Source organism: Periplaneta americana, chromosome 3 (assembly GCF_040183065.1).
Source record: "Periplaneta americana isolate PAMFEO1 chromosome 3, P.americana_PAMFEO1_priV1, whole genome shotgun sequence".
NCBI lineage: Eukaryota > Metazoa > Arthropoda > Insecta > Blattodea > Blattidae > Periplaneta > Periplaneta americana.
In genome coordinates this window covers 18213660-18237599 of record NC_091119.1, presented here as the reverse complement: position 1 = coordinate 18237599, position 23940 = coordinate 18213660, and positions in this window count along the sequence as shown.

Sequence of the window (23940 nt, the reverse complement as noted above, 5' to 3'; positions counted from 1 at the left end):
CACACTCAAATTAGGGTTGGTACACTTGTTTTTGTTCAGTAGCAAAATCACAATAAAATAAGCCATTTCACACGTTCAGTAGCTACAGCGCTTCTAGCGGCGGAATTGTGAACTTCTTTAAAATTTTTGTAATGTTGTTTTGTTTGTCATCAGTCCTTGTTTAGATCTGAAGCCTTGCTTAGCTACAATTTATCGAGATGAAAATGTTATATAACGTTCTCCGTTAAAGATAGACAGTGTTTTTATATTTAATAAGAGGATGGTAAAGTCAAGCTCTTATACTGGCCAGTTACGTTGACATTAAGAAAACGACAAATAAAACTCATTAAAACTGTAGAAATGAGGCGCCTTACTCTTCTCGCAAGCTAGTCTGTTGGTCAGCAATACACACGAAGCAATTAAAGTCAACTAAAAGCAGATAATATTGTGGACATACTGAGCACTTATTAGAATTGGCCCACCCACGTTGCGAGAACGAAATACAGCATCTGTTTGACAGTTAAAGCGGAGAATAAAGTAAGGGTGGAACGGCCCCTAAAAATGGAAAATCAATTCTGAGGATCTTTCAATACTAAAGAAGAAACAAGACATAAATCCGAAGATGATGTTATGCTAAAACGTGTTGTTATGGTGACTATTACACTTTTACTACGTCACACTACTTTTGATCAATAAACCGGTACGAAAGGACGTCTTTCAACCAATCATGGCTGCTTATCGCACAATTTTATTGCGTCCCTAGCATTTGTTTAATTTTATCGCGTCCCTAGCATTTGTTTATTTTTATCACTACCCTAGCATTTGTTTCTTTGTTTGCCAACATTTCAAACTGGATTGGTCTGGACGTCAAAAAGCAGAAAATTGCAAACCACTCCAGTCGATGCACAGCAGTTTCAAATATGACTCACATTGGCATTCAAGAACAAGAATTAATAAAGATCACTCGTCATAGCTATGCATCTTCCCTGAAACCCTATTTACAAATAAATGAAGAGCACCATTCGGAAATCTTGAATAAGTTCAGGGATACACCATATACATCACCGAGTTCACTTCTTTTACGCACACGTCCAATATAACATCAACTGAACCACCAACCACTAAAACATTCAAATTTGAAAATTGTACCTACTTTCAATAATAATTGTTTCTTTTAAAATTATTCATGTTTATTTTTTATTTCATCATTGTTAATTAAAATGTTTCTTGTTTATTTCATCATCCCTAATTAAAACTTGTCTAACACTCGTTTATATTATTTAGGTTATGTTATAGCTTCTGCTATATGATATTATGAATAGACACGTATCAGAGATTGTTTAATACTAAGATTTATTGAAAATAATCTCTCAAGTGACGTTGATTACTGGGATCGGGATAATTGAAGTGGAATGAAACTGTTTTAATAAAAATGAAACTGAATCAACAAAGTCTTCTTGACCAGTAATCGTCCACAGAGTTCAATGAAGATTCCATAGTTGGCACAACTGATAAGAAAACAGCTATTCATAACACACTACTACCATATACTAGCGTAATATTTATAATGTTGATATGGTACAAATTTGAAGACAGTTTTGTATTTTCGTAAGTCAATTAATATTTTATTGTATTGGAGTACTTCGTTTCTTCTAATCTTTATATACTTTCTTCTAATCGTGTAATAGGCAATTAAATCCCACTCGAGTTTTGATTTTCTCTAGATAAATCAAAACCTCTACTGAGATTACTGTTGACTATTACACTCTTACTACGTCATACTACTTTTGACCAATAAAACGGTACGAAAGGACGTATTTCAACCAATCATGGCTGCTTATCGCACAATTTTATCGCGTCCCTAGCATTTGTTTAATTTTATCGCGTCCCTAGCATTTGTTTCTTAGTTTGCCAACATTTGAAACTGCGCTGGTCTGGACGTCAAAAATATATATAAAATTACAAACCACTCCAGTCGATGCACAGCAGTTTCAAATATGACTCGCATTGGCATTCAAGAACAAGAATTAATAAAAATCACTGATCATACCTTTGCATCTTCTGAAATCCGATTTACAAATAAATGAAGAGCACCATTCGGAAATCCTGAATAAGTTGAATACACCATGTAGGCCTAAATCAACGAGTTCCACTTCTATTATGCACACGTCCAATATAACATCAATTGAACCACCACCCACATTCAAATTTGAAAATTGTACATTTAATAATTATTCCTTTTAAAATTATTCATGTTTATTTTTTATGTCATCGTCGTTAATTAAAACTTTTCTAACACTTGTGTATATTAGTTAGGTTATGTTATAGCTTCTGCTATATGATATTATGCATAGCTCGGTATCAGAGATTGTTTAATATTAAGATTTATTGAATAGTAATCATTACAGTGTCTGTATAAAGACACTACTGCCATCTAGCATGCATCTAGCGTAATATTTGTAATGTTGAGATGGTACAATAATACATTTAAAGACAGTTGTATTTTGGTAAGTCAATTAATATTTTATTGTATTGGAGTACTTTGTTACTTCTAATCTTTATATACTTTCTTCTAATCGTGTAATAGTCAATTAAATCCCACTCGAGTTTTGATTTTCTCTAGATAAATCTGCTCGTGTTCCACTTGCAGATTTATCGATAAAATCAAAACGTCTAGTGAGATTACTGTTGATAAAAATAAGTCGACTTAAATGTAAAATGTATTGTTATAAAGATAAAAGGAACTCAACTTAAAATTGCTTATAGTAAATGCATATACAAAGTGAACCGTAAGTTATGTCATTAATTTCAGGCATTTATTCTGTGAGATATTTCAAACAAAAAGTTTAATACAATTTTGCTCGTTTTTGCTTTCTATTTGAAATAAAAATTATGTCATATGAAACATTTCATGTCATGTTTTGGGAAAGCCATTGATTTAATTCCCAATATGTTCAGTCAATTGAAGAGAACAATGTATTAAGATAACAAATTATTGAAAGAGTTTTAGTTTTAGCCTTTAAATGTGCAGAAATTTTATCTGAACAAATGCAACTTTTCGTTCTGAAAAGGAATGTTAAAATGTTACATTTGTTCGGATCAAATTTCTGCACATTTTAAGGACAAAACTATTTATTTTATTTTATTGTGTTATTTTACGACGCTGTATCAACATCTAGTTTATTTAGCGTCTGAATGAAATGAAGGTGATAATGCCGGTGAAATGAGTCCGGGGTCCAGCACCCAAAGTTACCCAGCATTTGCTCGTATTGGGTTGAGAGAAAACCCCGGAAAAAAACCTCAACCATGTAACTTGCCCCAACCGGAATTCGAACCCGGGTCACCTGGTTTCGCGGTCAGACGCGCTAGCCGTTACTCCACAGATGTGGACGGGACAAAACTAGAATTCTTTCAAGTACTTATCATAATACACCGCTTTCTTAAATTGATTGAACATATTGGAAATTAAATCGGCTTTCCTAAATCACCCTATGAAATGTTTAATATAAAACAATTTTTATCTCGGAAAGGAAGCAAACACGAGCAAAATTGTATTAATCTTTTTGTTTGAAATATCTCAAAGAATAACCCTCTGAAATTAATTACATTACTTACGGTTTATCCTGTAGAATATACATACTGGGTGTTCAGTTCGAAGTGTGTCATGGCTCGCTGTATGCCGTCATGTGGCTAGTCGATGAGCCTAGAGAATTCAATCTTCCTACACGTCCGCAGAGCTGTATAACCTATGAGGCAGAGAATTGCCTAGCAAGTACGGCGTTCATTCTGAAGAGTACGTACCGATACGTACCTTAACGCCGGTAGTGGCAGGAATGTGAACTGTTTGGAAATACGTACTGTCGGGATATGGGGAGAGGGTTAAGACGATTACTTACGTATTTGTTGGCATTAAATTCGACGGTCAACATGGACACGGAGCATTTGATTTGTGTTGTGGAATATTACCGTACCCAACCGATGATGACAAATACCCTGCGTACGACTTGCCGGCGCAAAACACAGTTCGAAAGAGGTTATGGTAGCACACAGACCGTACAGACCGCCATCTGTTGCTACGACGTTCAAGTTATACCGTACACGTTCTGAAGTTCAGATTGAAGAACGCCTTAAATAATAGGCAACTTCTCTAACATATAAGCTGAAACTCGCTTCAAATCGGTGACCCAACAACAGTGACGTCATGACACACTTTGAAATGAACACCCAGTACATATACATGCTAGCGTCGTGCATTACAGGTTCGGATCAAGTTTGTCGAGTATGGTGAAGTTCGATATTCGCCGATGTTCGCTCTGCAGAAAGAGACCTGTGGTGTTTGTTCCACCTTGTTATAAAAATATTCTCTGTCCTTCACTACCACGCTTTCATGTTTTAACCGCTTAAGAATTTAGCACAGAACTTGCAATTATTTTTTCATATAAAATAAGACGAAGTTTGTAATGTCTTGGTGGCCTATTTCATGTTCGAACATTGCAGGACATTAGTACAGGGACATCATTTTATTTTTACTTCAATTTTTATTGTACCTGAGTTTTTGAATGTACTTCACTCCCACTCCTTCTACTAATGGAGTTTCAACTGTTCTCCAGACAGAATCAAGGCTTCTTATAGTAAACAGCACTAAGTTACTGAGTATAGTACGTTCCAGAAATATGTTCGCGTTTTCCAGTGACGAAAGAGCTTTTAATATCGAATCATATTTTCGCACAGGTACTATTCGTTTGCCTACGTCGCATCCCGAATCCCCCCACCTGCTTCTGCACGCCCCTCTGTAAAAGCAGGGCTGTCTTAGCTCTTTTCTGAAAACATTAATTTCTGTTAGGAATTGGACGTTTACGTAATATTATACAACTGTTTAAAATAACTTAAATAAAAGGGCCTCGTTAAGTAATTAACTGTCACGTGATTTCCCTCCTTTCTACGATCCTGCGGCATAACCACTTGGAAAGTAGATAGCATGTCTGAGTAATTTTATCTGTGCGGGTCGGGCAGAAGTGAAGATTGAATTTACAGTACATAAGGTACTCTTTTATAGAGTAGGTACAGAATTATTTCAACATGAGTTACTAGTACGAAGGACGAAACTGGCAATTGGAATTAGATGCAATAGTCTATAGTGCGATAATATGCACAAAAGAACTGAAGCCTGTAGGCTATCGAAATGAACGGCTACCATTTTCAAAAATGTGTTTAAATATCCATATTATGATTATTTTTCAATTGAACTTCATTCTATATATTGTACGCTAATGTGCTGTAGACAGTATAATATACAGTGCTTAATGAATACGTTCGCATGGATAGCTCAGTTCGTGAGTAAAAACACTTATTCTTAATACAGTACTGCATTTTGATTAAATAAAAACCTAATGAAAATTATCGAACTCAAAATCGCGATATTTCCTAGTTTACGTAAATGGATGAAGTACTTTTCTCCCCTCCTATACCTATTAAAGTGATTTGTTTGTGTCTTACGCCAGTATCATCGAACTCCAGTCGTGGAAGGGGGTAGCGAACGGTGTTTCCGGTTCTCTAAAGATATAGCCAGGTTAATATTAGAAATGTTAGTAAAAATAAAATGATGTCCCTGTACATACTGATACTGGTAACGATACAATTGGAGGAGCGGTTAGCGGAGACATGGTCTAATACTAAAATATTCAAAGGAAGACAATGTTTATAATTTGGTAACGTCCACTTATGTGTAAGGTCCAAGCGAGTCGATTTCTAAAACGAGGTCTAGACCACGACCATGGCTTTAAACCCCGTTTGGATTTATAAAACGAGGTCTTTTACATTTTTCTGAGCCATGGCTCGAAACCATGGTCTGAAGCAGAGACCACGGCTGGGGCAGGTTTAAAACCACGCCTTCGTGTATACAAGAATAAGGTAGTAGATCAACTGGATGATTATCTGTAGTAATGTCACGAGAGGTCTGAGATCTCCCGATAAATCCACGAGCGAAGCGAGTGGATTTATCTGGGAAATCTCAGACCTCGAGTGACATTTATTAGGACTATTTCGTGAATAAAATAAAAATTTAAATAATATATCCCTAAAATTCGATCACAAAATGTTAATAATTGTATATTAACGAATACTTAACCTATTCAGACATTGTGAAGTTGAAATACTCGTAGATGAATATCGATTATTGCAATAAAGAAATTCGATGTTATTATTAAGTAATGCCAATTGCGAAAAGCGAAATACAGGTTTAACAATGTTAATTACATGTACTGCACTTTTCTCTTATTATTATAACAAATACATTTTCATTATCTGCTGAAATCATAATTTAATTTAACAGTAACAGTGGGGACAGCTATATACCAATGCTTATGTATTTACAGCGAGATATGTTGCTACACAGTGAAGCCATCTCTGTATAGATAGGCCTAATTAAAACACGAATTTTATTACGAAACATGCGGTGATGTTACATAATTTTGAACGTCTATTAATTGTTTAATTTCAATACAAATGTTATAGGCTACAATTTTACAGGTTACGTTAGGCCTACCTGTGGAAGCAGGACCAATGTCAGCTGTGCCTTGTTTCGACTGTTACTTACAATCAGTGCTACACGAAAGCATTTTTTATAGCTTGAGAAACGCATTCTCGCTGTAGTGTGTAGCGGAACTAAAGCTGCATGTACACAGTTCAATATTCCAATCGCGTATGCGTGCAATCTGGGAAGAATATTGAACGAATCAAGTTTAAAAGGTACGTTCAATTAAGATGCATAAAGATTTTTTGTCTACATGGTGCGCCGTTTTGAACGTGGTCTTCACTGCGTAAATATATTAATTAATATTAAATATCAATCTTGCATTCATTGCTTTAAAGTTGAAAGAAAAGTTTAACCGTGTAGTTGCATCTTAATGTATTCATGATCATCAATTTACGGGGAAACAGTTGGCGGCAACGACTAAACAAAAGAAGGACCATGCGATAAATTGATAGCGATAAATCTAGCTGCAGAAATTATCGCAAAGTCTGACTGTGATTGGTTGGAATTCAAAATTTCATTACACTTCATTGGTCGAAAATGGAATGACGTCATATAAACGAAATAGTCAAAGGAAAATTCGTGTCTACGAATATTCTATCTCCGGATTAGAGTGATGAGAGACAAGAATAATTTTTTGTATCTATATAAAGACGATAATTTTAGACGAATATTTCGATTTTCGTAGGAATTAACGAAAAATTTAGCACGAATGCTAAATAATAATCTGGAACGAAATGCAAGAGGCGGCGGTTTACATCTTCTTGTTGCTTTGAGGGAGGTAAGATATAATGGTATTTTATATTAATAGACCTACCTTTATGTCTATAAGGCGATATATCTTAATTATTAGTCTTTACAGTAGTTTTGGACATTTTATTTAATACTCGAAAATGATGCGATACTACAAGAAAATGAAGCAAATGTGATTTTGTATTCTTATTTTAAGTTTTATGCTACTGGGGCTTTCCACATAGTACAAGCCTATTATATGTGAAAATAGAACCGTACTACATTTTCGTTTCAATTTAAATTTTAATCCAGTTAATATTTGAATCGGGAATTGCAGAAACAGCACATGCCAATACGTCATACATAGTGACATGTGCTGATTCTGGAATCTACGATTCATTTAGGTTATTAATTCCTTAGAACAGGGTTTTCAGGTAGTTAATGTTGGTACTAGTTATGAATAAATGATGAACTATAAGATAAACGCTCGACTTGTGCTAATTATATGGGAAATATCATTCGGGTACCTAAAATTCGTTCCCTATTAAATACTAAGTAATGGTAGTATTTTGAACGCACACAATGTAATCTGTAAGTTAGTAAATATAACAATACCTTAGCTGAGAACAAAAGAATATGATTTACTGCGATTCAATAAAAATATTAATCCCGATGTTCATTTTTTTCTAATATCACTGTTTACAGGAATAAAAATCCATTCTTAGCTGCGTTGCCATATATGAAACCCACGATCCTCAGTTTCTTCTCAAGCCGCGTGTCGACTTCGTTTTAGAAATCTCATAAGGATTCAGACCTCGATCGCTTTTTAAAAGCCGAGGTTTGGAACCACGGTTTCGTCCGTGTTTTAGAAATCGACCCATAAAGTCCAAAATGAAAATGTCCAAATTCGATGGGGTCCGGACTAGTGTCCTACAATTTTCGAACAAGAGGGAGGCAACCAAGTTATTACAAAATTCGTCTTATTCCATATGAAAAACTAGTAACAAGATCTGTGCTACAATATTTAAGCGGTTAAAACATGAAGGGGTGGGAGTGAAGGACAGAGAATATTTTCATAACAAGGTGGAACAAACATGACAGGCCTCCATCTGCAGAGCGAACATCGGCGAATATCGAACTTCACCATACTCGACAAACTTGAACCGAACATGGCGCCTGTAATGCACAACGCTAGTCCAGACTTAAAATATTCAACGCTTAATTGAATACAGTCCAAAGCCTAAAATGTTCACTTGCAAAAATGTATGTGGAAAATGTCCAGACACAAACATAAACACAAAAGCAAACACACACAGAAGAGAAAATGTCTACCAACATCCGTGTTGAAATGTGTTCACTGAAGTGTTTAATTTAAGAAATTCTCTAAACTTTGAGACAAAAATTTCTTAAATTTTCCCCTATTACAGATTTACATCTTTAAAGCATTGCAGCTTTACAAGAAAGAAGAAGAAATAGCGAAAGGAAAACTAAAGACTCTCTCTCAACTCTTTAGTAATAAGTTCTCTGCACTCTAACAACATTGAATATGGGTAATCCACCGTCTGTTTTTCCATGAGAGAGGATTCACTATTTCTCTTAAAACGAAACTAGAAAGAATTCCCGACAAGATGAAGGCATTTGTTTTAGCATCATGGTTTTAACACAGTGAAAAACACAGTGAATACTTGAAATATTGTACACACTTGCCTGTGTGTGCCTCTTGTAACATTGATTGAAATATTGCGGTGGAAGAGAGAAGATTGGAAGGAAATGAAGCTACGTTCCAAAATATGAGCTCTCCGTATTGAATAACGTCACATGAATTGTTTAGTCAAATAAAAATATCAAGTTAATTACATAGTGAAATAATTTTCATCTCAAGAAGAAAGAAGTGCGCATTAGACATTCTTTTAAATTTTAATATATCATGAAGGAACAGGAATAATTGAGTCTTAAACTAGATTAACCAAAATATTATTAGTAATTTTACTGTTAAAGCACTTCATTCTTTATGAAACGCACCTTCTGATATACAACAGAGTATTTCGACATGGTGGTGTGGTATGAATTATTGGTAGTAACAGGGATAATTCAATCTTAAAGTAGATTAACCACAATATTGTTAGTAATTGTTAAGAAACTTAATTCTTTATGAAACGCACCTTCTGATATACAACAAACACATTAAAGAAATCATCCACATCACAAAAATCATCACAAAACAAAATCATTTCACATACAATAACAAATATTACACTCAAACCGAAGGCATACCCATGGGATCACCCATTTCCAGCATACTAGCAGAAATATTCTTACACCACATAGAATAGACATACATACTAAACAAAGACAACAACAAACACGCAGACAACATCATATATTGGCACAGATACGTAGATGACATACTAATACTATACAAAGGAAACAAAAGACAGATCCAAAAGCTACATCAACACATAAACAAAATACACCCAAAGCTACACTACACATTAGAAATTAAAAATAAGTTTATAAATTTTCTAGACATTACAATAACAAACGTCGACAACAAACACACATTCAAAATCTACAGAAAAACAACAACATTACACATACACAACACATCCAACCACCCCACACAACACAAACAAGTTGCATTCCGAACAATGGTACACAGACTACTCAACATACCAATGAACCAACAGGATTACAACGAAGAGCTAAACACAATCCAATACATAGTACAAGAAAACGGATACAACCCCAACATAATAGACAACATAATACGAAAGACAAAACAATCACAAAAAACATAAGAATACAACACAAACACAAGAACACAAAAAATATATCACACTAACATACGAAAACAAAAAACACACATAAGATTGCAACCTCATTCAAGAAATTAAATTACAACATCACATACAGAACAAATAATACTCTACAAAAACATCTCAACACACATACAACACAAACAAACAAATACAACCACACGGGCGTATACAAACTCAAATGTAACACCTGCAAAAACTTCTACATAGGAGAGACAGGCAGATCATTTCAAACACGTTACAAAGAACACATCACAGCCATAACAAAATTACAAAACACTTCCACATATGCAGAGCACATCATAAATGGTAACGAGACCTACAGAGACATCAACACAGACATGGAAATTCTACACATCCAACCAAAAAGCCAGAAACTAAACACACTAGAACAATACGAAATCTACAAACACACAAAAACACATCCAAATGAAATCCTCAACACACAACTCAGTTTCAGAACACACACTCTTTGACTCTACATTACACTACACAAACACACCCCCACAGGAAACAAAACAAGAAGCGCCAAGACCAGCAACAACCAGTTCTGATGATGGCCGAAAGCATGCCGAAACATGTTAACAGGTAACAAAAATTTAACATGTGAAAGTCATATAATACGTTTTCCAAAGTGATATAGTGTTAATAGTTGTGTAATCAAGATGTACAACAAAGTATTTCGACATGATGGTATGGTATGAATTACTGGTAATAACAAGGATAATTCAATCAAAGTAGGTTAACCACAATATTGTTGGTAATAATTGTTATGGCACTTAATTCTTTATGAAACACACCTTCTGATATGCATGAAAAGTGGAAAATTCACCTCACCGTATCTCAAAATGGATATTTTGGACTTACTTTTCTCGTGGCTTCTGAGGTAAGAAATTAAGTGGAAGGGGAAAGTGTAGATGGAAACTGGAGTAACTCCAAGAAAAATATTCTGCAACGAATGTTTTGTCCACCACAAATTCCATCACGACCTGGTTTGAGCCACAGATCCGATTGACCCCATTGGGAGTCGAACCTGCAACCTTCCGGCTTGAAGAAAATGCGACGTCGTTACCGCGAACTCCACTTTCTCTTTATTCATCATGTAATGAAAAATATAAAAAACAGTTTGATTATTCGCATGATAATGACGAAATATTTTACATCAGGCCTGCACAAACAGCCGCTCAACGAGTGTTTACCGCTCGCCGAAACGGAGAGGAAGATACGTCAGAATGACATAGACTTGATATAGGTAGAGGAGAGGGAAACGACCACTCAGTTATCTAGTGGAGTGCCGTGTGTAGGCTTATTCTCAGTAACTGTTTCACGTTGCTTACCTACTGCTACAGTACAGTATGGAGGAATCTAAAAGACGGAACATAACATTTAACATTTAACGATTTACAGCTCGAACTTATTGATCTTCAATGTGACCTAAGGGCTAAAGATCGTTTGAATAATAGTATTAGCCTGGTTGAGTTTTACAAGACTAAATATTAGCAATAATATCCACGACTACACAGGCTGGCTGTGAAAATGATTGCTATGTTTGGCTCAACACTTATATTTGTGAGCAACTGTTTTCTATAATCAACTTTAATAAAGGCAGACATCGAACATCTGTAACTGAGGTTTCATTATGATCAGTAGGCTACTGTTCCTTTCAGCTGCCAACAGCATAAAACCTCGTTTTGATGCACTGATAAATAAAAATTAACAAAATGATATTGTACATTTAAGTAGCTATAGAATTTCTATTACTTCTGTAAAATAAATATTTCTTTATTAATTAATAATAGTCCAAGATAGTTTTTATAAACACTGAACGGGAATTCATTTCATAAGCACTCGTAATAGTAATTTCTTTGGTGTTTATTTTGTGCGAGATCCACCCCTTCTTCTAGTCCACCCTTATACAGAGCGTAGCTAATATCTGCATTCCGCTTATGAGCTGTGAGCCGGCTCGGAGAGCGCAAACCTTGTGCAGGTCTGTTTTACATTATATAAGTTGAAATGCGCACACACCGTGCATGGGGTAAGAAACATTACTTGTCTTTACTACAGGGACATCATTTTATTTTTACTTCAATTTTTATTGTACCTGAGTTTTTGAATGTACTTAACTCCCACCCCTTCTACTAATGAAATTCAACCGTTCTCCTCACAGATCCCAGACCGCATATACAGTCATAGTAGCCTTACCGTCACAGTACGTTCCAAAAATATGTTCGCGTTTTCCAATGACGAAAGAGCTTTCAATATTGCATCATTTTCGCACAGGTACTGACATCCATTTGCCTATGACGCATTCCGGTTTTCCCCACCAGTTTCTATTCGCCTCTCTGTAAAGACTGTCTTAGCTATTTTCTGAGAACATTAATTTCTGTTAGGAATTGGACATCTACGCAATATTATACAACTGTTTAAAATAACTTAAATAAAAAGGCCTCGTTAAGTAGTTAATTGTCACGTGATTTCCTTCCTTTCTACGATCCTGCGACATAACCACTTGGACGGAAAGTAGATAGCATGTTTGAGTAATTTTATCTTTTCGGATCGAGCAGAAGTGAAGATTGAATTTACAGTACATAAGGTACTCTTTTACAGAGTAGGTACAGAATTATTTCAACATGAGTTACTAGTATGAAGGACGAAATTGGTAATTGGAATTATACACATTAGAACTGAAGCCTGTATCGAAATGAACCGCCACCATTTTGAAAAATGTGTTTAAATATCCATATTATGATTATTTTTCAATTTAACTTCATTCTGTATAGTGTACGCTAATGTGCTGTAGACAGTATAATATACACTGCATAATGAATACGTCCGTATGGACAGCTCAGTTCGTGAGTAAAAACACTTATTGTTAATACTGTACTGTATTCTGATTAAACAAAAACCTAATGAAAATTATCAAACTCAAAAGCGTGATATTTACTAGTTTACATAAATGGATGAACTACTTTTCTTCCCTCCTGTACTTAGTAAAGTGATTTGTTTGTATATTAAGCTATCGAACTCCAGTCGGGGAAGGGGGTAGCAACCGTTCATCCAAAGGTATAGTCAGGTTAATATCAGAAATGTTAGTAAAAATAAAATGATGTCCCTGTATAAGCTGCGATGGATTTCTGTCTCTTCTTATACTTGATAATATGATATCTGTCACATAGTTCTGAGCATAAAACATACACACACTTAACATTTGGTTCGTGGTAAGTCTTGTTGCCGCACACTTTGTGGTGGAAGCCATGGGTTGCCAATCTTGTCGTCACGTGTCTCATTGCATGATTAGCTTCCGTCCAGGTCCTATCTTGCATCGCACACGTTGCGTAGAATTCCTCCGGTATGCTGGTTTTCTTCTCGTGCAGATCTTGTAGGAGCCGTTTTGTTTTACATTATCATTTACCATAATAACCAGTGTCCCACTATCGACACATGTTGAGAGTTTTGTAGGAAAGATCGTTAGGAGTCGAAGTATTGTGTACCAACTACGGAGTCAATATGACGAGCTGGGCTAAGAATGCTGGCCCCGGACTGAACGGGGCTTTGTTCAACAGACGTGCGGAGGAACGGGAAGGGTTCAGTTGTTTCTCCTCTTTATTTTGTAGAAGCCATTCAGATTTCTAGATCTGGAGAATATTTTTTAATATTCTTTATTGCCTTCGTTTCGCATTTGCATTTTTATTTTGATATTACTTTGGGTATACGCTCCGACTTACTCCGATGGAGCCTACAGGTCTTCTTCAAAGTGGAAGCAATAAGACTCTCATCTTTGCGTGGAGTATTCCGCGGACGCGCGCAGAGTGGCGTAGATTACATCACTGAGTAGTCGAGTGGAACAGAGAGCTACACTCCGCTACAGATGAGAACTATGGAACTGTTACGTTTAAAACAATCGACTGCTACAGCAATCGATTATCTTTCACCATGACTTTAGCGTTCCTTCTTACGAACAGAGGGGACTTGGGTTCAAAACTCTTCTGGAAATTCATTCTAGGCCTAAAAGTGAGTACAAATTTTCTCAACAGCTCTCCATAATACCACAGTCTTATACATACAGTCGCGCAACTTCAACACTTTTTTTTGCCAACATTCGCGACACTAGCGCCTAAGCGGCAGGCAAGGCACTGGTCATAGGGTTGATACAGCCAGCACGTGCTTTAAAGGGATGCGAGATGTTATAATAACGTTTTAATCATGCGTTGGAATAAAGGCAATGTGTGCAATGACGAAAATTGCAGTAACAACAAGTTTAAATCTCCGAATTTGTCGTTCTTCAGATTCCCTAAAGACCAAGAGAAAATCATAACTCAGTCATAACCAATAATCCACGTTGTAGATAGCCTACGTATTGTGTTCTATAAAACATTTATTAGTTATCGGTTACCTATTTGTATGTCAGGAAGAACAGTTTAAATAAAAACAAAGTAAATACCTGTTACAGTATATTATTTTTTTCAGAGATCATATGTGTAAATGTGTAACCATTCCGATTTTGGATAATATATCTACAGTTTTTAATGCAAGTAATTCCATAATTTTTGTATTCGTGTTTTTTTCTTTATATTTTTAAAAAGTTGAATGTTATATAGCATTCAAGTAGGTATCATGGTATTAATTTTGCAAGAATTCATGGAGTATAGTAATCCTTTTGCAAAATATTCACTTCTTGAATAAATCCAGACTGTGTCGATAAATTTCTGATGTGTTAGTGTAGATTCATGTGGCAGACGTATTAAGTTCTCAAGAAATAAAAGAGCCTTTTTAAATTTAATATAAAAAGCAATCTTTTCTGTAATAATTTGCATGACTGTTATTGGTGTTGATTTTACATTCCCAGTGATTATTTGAGCCGTTCAGTGCAGAAGTGGTGTAACTCAAAAGCAGGTAATGAGGTTTAAAGTAAGAATTCTGTAAAATATAGCGCAAAGTAGCAATTAATATATCCTTCGTTCTATTCACCGACTATTAATAGTTTAAATACATTCAATATTACCTGCCACTTTCCGCTGTATTTTACAGAATGTTTACTTTAACCCCTAATTACCCATTTTTGACTTACACCACTTCTGCTCTGAAAATAAAATTAGGCCTACATTTTCTGAGTTAATTGAAGTTACAATTTTTTTAACAAAATTGTGTGTTCATTTATTTGTTCTCACCTACGTCATATTAACAGTAAGTGCATGTAAATTACGTATTATATAGGTAGGATAAGTTAAACTTAGGCATTATGTGTGAAAACTGGAAATGTAATGTAAAATGCGGTAAACTTGCCATAAAAATTTAAACCATAACATCAGCGCTATTTGTGACTCAAAATAATAAAGGAAATACAGGTTCTTAAGAAATGGAAAAATAATGAACTTCATATTAATGTTTAAATCCTCCCCTTTTCTTTATTTTCAAGTTTACCCCAATTTGCGGTATGCAAAATCGTTAATTTCTCAGGAAATAGGGAGAGGAGTTCACCACGCGATGTACCCTACGAAATATGCCCTACAATTCTGAAGCTACTAATTTTTACTCTTCTCACAGGAAATACAAAGTTCCAATGATTCATAAATATATTTAGGAATGAATGAATTAACCGACCACGCACGAACAATTATATTATTTCAAACCATGATACGTGATCAGAGCCATGATTCAGTTGTAAGGAGCAGAAAGAATTACTTTTATTCCCAGCTTCTGAAACTTGTAGATTAGCTGCGTGTGAAATTCTTCCAGGATTCTAAAGTAGAATTAATAAGAACCATATACACTTATTGTATAGCATAAAAATATAAAATAAACTACGCAAAACCTGTTTTCTGATGTGTTATAAGTCGTGTGCACACTTTTAACTTGCCTGCCGCTAGAGGGCTACTGTCGCGCCAGCTGTCAAATGTTGGCATATTTTATACGTATGAGTTGCGTGACTGTATCTATTAGACTGTGATAATACCTTATTTACTTATGGATTTTAGAGAACCCGGAAGTTCATTGCCGTCCTCACATAAGCCCGCCATTAGTGCCTATTCTCACCGAGATTAATCCATTTCCTATCATATTATTTCTTTTTATTGGGTTATTTTACGATGCTGTATCAACTTCTAGGTTATTTAGCGTCTGAATGAAATTAAGGTGATAATGCCGGTGAATTGAGTCCGGGGTCCAGCACCGAAAGTTACCCAGCATTTGCTCGTATTGGGTTGAGGGAAAACTCCGGAAAAACCTCAACCAGGTAACTTGCCCCGACCGGGATTCGAACCCGGACCACCTGGTTTCGCGGCCAGACGCGCTGACCGTTACTCCACAGGTGTGTACCCTATCATATTATCCATTTTAATATTATCCTTCCATCTACGTCTCGATCTCTCCAAAGGTCCTTTTTCCATCAGGTCTCGCAACTAACACTCTACATATATTTTTAGATTCACCCATACGTGCTACATGCCCAGCCCATCTCAACGTCTGGATTAAATGTAATGTTTTTAAAAGTATGTTAGGTGAAGAATACAATGCATACAGTTCTGCATTGTGTAACTTTCTCCATTCTCCTGCAACTTCATCCTTCTTAGCTCCAAATATTTTCCTAAGCACCTCATTCTCGAACACTCTTAACCTCTGTTCCTCTCTCAAAGTGAGAGTCCAAATTTCACAACCATAGGGAACAATCGGTTTTATAAATGATAACTTTCAGTTTTTTCTGAAAACTACGCCGAAGTCCAATCCACAGCACCGGATCGAACTCCCTCCTCCAGTGTTTTTCCCTTTGTGGCCTGACTCCAATTTGGACATGCATGTTGACATTTTATTAAGTCAACTGCCATTATATAAGGAGCGCACTCAGTTGAGTGTCTTGGTGGCCGGGATTCCACAGTAATATGCACAGTAATCTGTACAGAAATATGCACTGTTGCTAGAAGAATTTACTAAAGATTATTATTTTTTGGTCGATCTCCGGCGCCGGAGCGAATTTTTCTCCTCTAATATTAATTGTTACCATAACAGATATATTCTGTAGGACCAAAAAATAATAATCTTTAGTAAATAATACTATATATTCCAGGATGAACTTGATATAGTGTTTAAGAATAGAATTATCAGTAGGAATGTATGACCCTTTCGACCTCCCGACTTAACCCATTGTGACTTTTTTACTTGGTTATTTAACGACGCTGTATCTTTATTTTCATTTTATTTTAATAGGTTATTTTACGACGCTTTATCAACATCTGAACAGCGTCTGAATGAGATGAAGGTGATAATGCCGGTGAAATGATTCCGGGGTCCAGCACCGAAAGTTAACCAGCATTTGTTCATATTGGGTTGAGGGAAAACCCCGGATAAAACCTCAACCAGGTAACTTGCCCCGACCGGGAATGGAACCTGAGCCACCTGGTTTCTCGGCCAAACGCGCTGTTACTCCACAGGTGTGGACGCGACGAAGCTGTATCAACTACTAGGTTATTTAGCATCATTGGAATTTGTAATAGATTATATTTGTCGAGATGAGGCCGAGGGTTCGCCATAGATTACTTGACATTTGCCTTACGGTTGGGTAAAACTTCGGAAAAAATCAACCAGATAATCAGCCCAAGCGGGATTCGAATTCTAGCCCGAGCGTAATTCTGCATTAGCAGGCTAACGCGCCACCGCCTGAGCTATGCCGGTGCTCTTGTGAATTTTATTTCTGTGAAAATTTTAACAAATAAAATGTATAAAAATAATCCATATACCCTGGAAGAAATTAAAAATGGCATCCAGGTAAATACCACCTCCATTTCTCACTGGGATGTGCAGCAGATGATTCGTCAGTTTTCAAGCAGGTGTCACAGATGTTAGAAACAATAAGGCAGACAGTTTCTGTATCTTCTTTCTTAATTTAAATTAATTCTTTATAATTAATAGTAGTTTATATTAATAGATTGAGGATTGTCGAACAATCGATAATAAATATCTTCTTAACCGGCGCGTGAGAGTGTATCGGCCGAAAGTCAAGTTGCCGCTTCGTGGTAAGGAAATAATCTATGATACTCACTCACTACCATCTCGCTATCACCAATTTCATATAAGCTTGGAATGCACAAAACGTCGTTAAATAACCAATTAAAATAATGAATGTTCTCTCTATTTATCCGGCAGAAAGAAACGCTTTCTCAACTCTCGTCTATGGAAACGGGATCCGGAATTTTCGTCACCCGGTGATTTCCTCACATATTACATTTTACCACTGCAGCATTTTGACACCGATTCACTTTTGTCACTAGCATATTTTTGTCATCAATTTAATTTCTTCATCACTATTCGCCACCATAATTTCCCCCCCCCCTTCGTACCGCTTTCCTTGATGATACCTACATAAAATAATATGTAGGTACATAGAATTGTTACGTTCGTACCAGGGAAAACCTGCCCAGAATAACAAATACTTGCGAAAGGTGACATAGGCGTCTCAATACTTTAATAAGCAAAGCAAATCCCTTCCTTTACCATGTCCTTCAGTTGCTACAGGAGGAGACTGCAAGGATACATCAGGAGATTGAGAAATTAGAAGTAGGTCAATCTCTACCTAGAAAAAGAAGAAATACACGTCCTTAGATAACAGAAATGCAAGAATGGTTGATAGGTATGAAGCCTATAGAACAGAAGATAACATCCTTGATTATCTACGTGCCATAGGTCACAACGTCAGTGGAAATTTTTGTTAAAACTCCATAAAAAAGAATGAACGTATGCAACTTCAAAATCCATATTAATACAGAGCATTAAAATAATTATACAGTGATGGTTTTGGACTCGTAATAAAAACAACCTGAATGTAATTTTCTGTATTATTTTGGGGACGAAATCCCCTCAGTATAAAAACTATGGTAACAAAATGTATTTGATGACGAAATATCTTCGGTGACAAAATCTCCTCAGTGACAAAAAAAAAAAAAAAACATGATGGCAAAATGTATTTGATGACCAAAAAACTAATGACGAAAAATAGGTAACAAACTATAACGGTGACTTTACTAAAGATTATTATTTTTTTGGTTCTACAGAATATATCTGTTATGGTAACAATTAATATTAACAATGGTAACAATTAATATATATTCTGTAGGACCAAAAAAATAATAATCTTTAGCAAATTATTCTAGCAACAGTGCATATTTCCCTACAGATTACTGTGCACATTACTGTGGAATCTCGGCCACCAAGTCCTCAACTGAGTGCGCTCCTTGTATAGTGGCAGTTGACTTAATAAAATGACAACATACATGCCCAACTTGGAGTCAGGCCACAAAAGAGAAAAACATTGGAGGAGGGGAGTTCGATCCGGTGCTGTGGATTGTACTTCGACGTAGCTCAATGGTGAGAGCGTTTGGTAGTAGAACCAAGGACCCGGGTTCGATCCCCGGCGCCGGAGCGAATTTTTCTTCTATAATATTAATTAATTATAACGGTGACGAAATTTCCGGTTACGAAATGCCCGAGACCCTATGGAAACAGTAGACATCAAATGTTTAACAAAACTTACTGCTTGATGTGGGATTTAAGCTCACGCACTTGGCTTCTACTTAATATTAAGTTGGACCTTAGCCATTGGACAGAACACATCTAGCCGTAAAACTTTCAAAACAAAATAAAATTCAATTAAAACATATTCTAAATTGAGTTTAATATGAGACAACAACAGAAAGCGAACGTGGGTTGACGAATCCACCAGAAGTGAAGTTTAGAATTTCAAGTAGAAACGTCTGGCAGAGCACATGTGTCGCTGTACATCCCTAGCCTATATCATAATACATGCACAGACCATCTCCTTTACGGTCTTGAACTTGCAGAAAGACATACGAGGCGGGGAGGGGGGGGTTGAGGGACTTGGGATGAGTAAAATGAGATGGAAAGTCGAGCCGGAAAGTCAATATTTATTCTTGGCTTCCCGGATTCTATATACAGAACAGCGGCACGGCGGTATAGTGTTCTTACTTGCTACTCTGCATACCATGAATTTAGTTCCCTCAAGTGCCCTCAGTTGGGGATTTCCCACTCACATTTACATGCTATCATCTCCTTCCCTACAATCACTGCCCATATTTAAGAATTATTTAGCAATTAATGTGAACTTAGAGAGCATGATGAAAATTGTTCACATTGTCAATTAATATAGATAAATACAGGGACATCATTTTATTTTTACTTCAATTTTTATTGTACCTGAGTTTTTGAATGTACTTCACTCCCACCCCTTCTACTAATGAAGTTCAACCGTCCTCCTCACAGATCCCAGACCGCATATACAGTCATAGTAGCCTTACCGTCACAGTACGTTCCAAAAATATGTTCGCGTTTTCCAGTGACGAAAGAGCTTTCAATATTGCATCATTTTCGCACAGGTACTGTCGTCCATTTGCCTACATCGCATTTCGGTTTTCCCCACCAGCTTCTATTCGCCTCTCTGTAAAGGCTAGTGGCTGGGCTCCCTTAGCTCTTTTCTGAGAACATTAATTTCTGTTAGGAATTGGACATCTACGTAATATTATACCCATACAACTGTTTAAAATAACTTAAATAAAAGGGCCTCGTTAAGTAATTAATTGTCACGTGATTTCCTTCCTTTCTACAATCCTGCAACATAACCACATGGACGGACAGTAGATAGCATGTCTGAGTAATTTTATCTTTTTGGATCGAGCAGAAGTAAAGATTGAATTTACAGTACGTAAGGTACTCTTTTACAGAGTAAGTACAGAATTATTTCAACATGAGTTACTAGTACGAAGGACGAAGCTGATAATTGGAATTACACACATTAGAACTGAAGCCTGTATCGAAATGAACAGTCACCATTTTGAAAAATGTGTTTCAACATCCATATTATGATTATTTTCCAATTTAACTTCATTCTCTATAATGTACGCTAATGTGCTATAGACAGTATAATATACACTGCATAATGAATACGTCCGTATGGACAGCTCAGTTCGTGAGTAAAAACACTCATTGTTAATACTGTACTGTATTCTGATTAAACAAAAACCTAATGAAAATTATCAAAAAGCGTGATATTTCCTAGTTTACGTAAATGGATGAACTACTTTTCTTCCCTCCTATACCTAGTAAAGTGATTTGTTTGTATATTACGCCATCGAACTCCAGTCGTGGAAGGGGTAGCAACCATTGATCCAAAGGTATAGCCAGGTTAATATCAGAAATGTTAGTAAAAATAAAATGATGCCCCTGTACAATATAATATTTGTTACTCAGTCAAATGACAAATCATGTAAAATAATGACTTAATTTATATGGTCATTAAGTTTTATACACATAAATTACATATTGCAAACGTTTTCGCCCAGTCAGGCCCAACAAATAAAATTTTAAAAATATTAAAACCAGGAATAGATACAAAATTAATAAACTCTGCAGAAGAATATTATATTGCAAAACAGATTCAAATAGAGAACAGCATTCTTAATGAAAATTTTACCCAAATCCGGAATCCCCTATACAACCTCTAACCCCATCACAACACAATATCCTTCCGCTACAGTTGTTTACACGAACACTCACTTCGCCCACGTCATATTAGCTACAGGTCCGATAGCAGCAGGTCGTCTCACATATTCGTAAGTACGCCTATAAATTAACATTTTTAATCATTTTCAAATTCTTCAAAATTTTTTATTTATTATTTATTTACAGATAACTACTTCAAATATAGGATGTTTCATAGTGACCTATACCGTTGCCAAGTTCAAACGACGTGAGTATTTTCTTTATCCATTCCAATTAAAATTTGATAATTTGCCACTTCTATTTCATATTTATATATTTCAGAATAACCCATCAATCATTGGACTCTACTGAACAAGAGTTTCACAGAATATTATGAAGTTTAAATCATAACACTACGTTGTTTCTAATTTCAATATTATTTTAATTGCATGACCTGTAACATTACATTTTAATTATGGAGATGTTGTACATCATCAATTTTAAATAGTTTATCTACCACCAATGTAATGACTATACAGTTTGATATTGAGATATTGTATAATTGTGCCTGAAGATGCCTGAATGGGCGAAAACGCTTGCAATATGTAATTTATGTGTATAAAACTTAATGACCATATAATATAAGTCATTATTTTACATGATTTGTCATTTGACTGAGTAACAAATATTATATTGTATTTATCTAAATGAATGTGAAGACAAAATTGTGGTGGAGTGAGCATTCTCATAACGTCGATAGTGATTAGACCATTATGATTCAAATATACTTTGACGAGTACATACGTCAAACATACATGCAAGAAAGTACAGGGTATCCGGGAAAGACCTGACGAAAAATAAATAACTATATCTCTGAAACTATTTCATTTATTGTCGTGATGTTTTCACAGTTACAAAGAGAAACACAATAAGTTTTAATGTACCTCTATATGAGTACCATTTGCGGCCAGTGTTATGTCCAGGCGATACTCAATCTCGTGCCACACACACCGAAAGCATTTCCGGTGTGACTAGTCCTATTGCTTCGTAGATTCGGCCACGAAACTCACGTCCTTCACAAACCCCACAGAAAGAAATCCAGTGGGGTTATGTCCAGTAGCCATGGTGTAGGTCCGCCTCTTCCAATTCAACGGTCAGAGAACGTGTCATCGAGAAAAGCGCGCACATGGTTAGCATAGTGTGGGGACTCCGTCCTGTTGAAACACGGTTTCTGGTGGTAGTTGTGGGACAGCGTAATTTCGCAGCATATCCAGGTATGTGTTACCTGTTACTGTGAGCTCTTATCCGTTTGGAAACAACGTTGTACACGCTTGATTGACATAAATTCAGCCAGTCACAAAACGCATTCTGCTTTTTCTACTGTGGTAAACATTGTTCGGCTGTTCACTTGGTACACGCACAACTTGCATTCCCAGCTTTGAGAGCAAGGCTGACTATATACGCTGTGCAGAACTAGCTTTTTCTCGTTTTCTCCTATCGCAATGGTATGCGCACGCGTGTAACATGCTGCTAGGTAACAAAACTTATTGAGTTTCTCTTTAGAACTGTGAAAACATTGAGGTAACATTTTCAGATATACAATTACTTCTTTTTCGTTAGATCTTTCCCGAACACCCTGTATTTTCCACTCTTCACTCATTGAAAAGATTGTACCACTACCCAACTAAATTAAATCAGATGCATGTACAGACTCTTATTATGCCACATTTCGATTATTGTGACACTTTATTCGGTGATCTCAGGGTGGATTTATCCCATAAACTGCAACGTGTTCATAATGCGCGTGTTCGTTTCATTTGTAATGTCCGCTACTACGATCACATTTCGCCTTCTTTCGATAAATTATTGTGGCTCAGATTAAATGAGACGAGAAAGTTACATTCCCTTTCTCACTTATACCGAATTTTGCACACCTCTGCTCCCTCTACTTATCTGTCCGATTCCACGATCTGTCTCGCTATCATAACTTAAATACTCGGCCACAATATGATAATACGCTAGAAATACCACTCGACACATCATCTCTTTATTCTTCATCTTTCACTGTTGCTACTTCTCGTCACTGGAATTCTCTTGTTAAAATAAATGTATTTAAATGCGAGCATTCACAATAGTTGTGAATACTCACATTTAAATACATTTATTTTAACAATATTTCCGTTCTCGTTCTCGTTGTTCTTTCCGTTCCCGGTTTATTGTGAACCAGCCTTTAAGATTCAAATATACTTTGACGAGTATATACGTCAAACACACATGCAAGAAAGTATTTTCCACTCTTCACTCATTAAAAAGATTGTACCACTACCCAGCTAAATTAAAACAGACGCTTGTACAGACTCTTATTATGCCGCATTTCGATTATTGTGACGCTTTATTCAG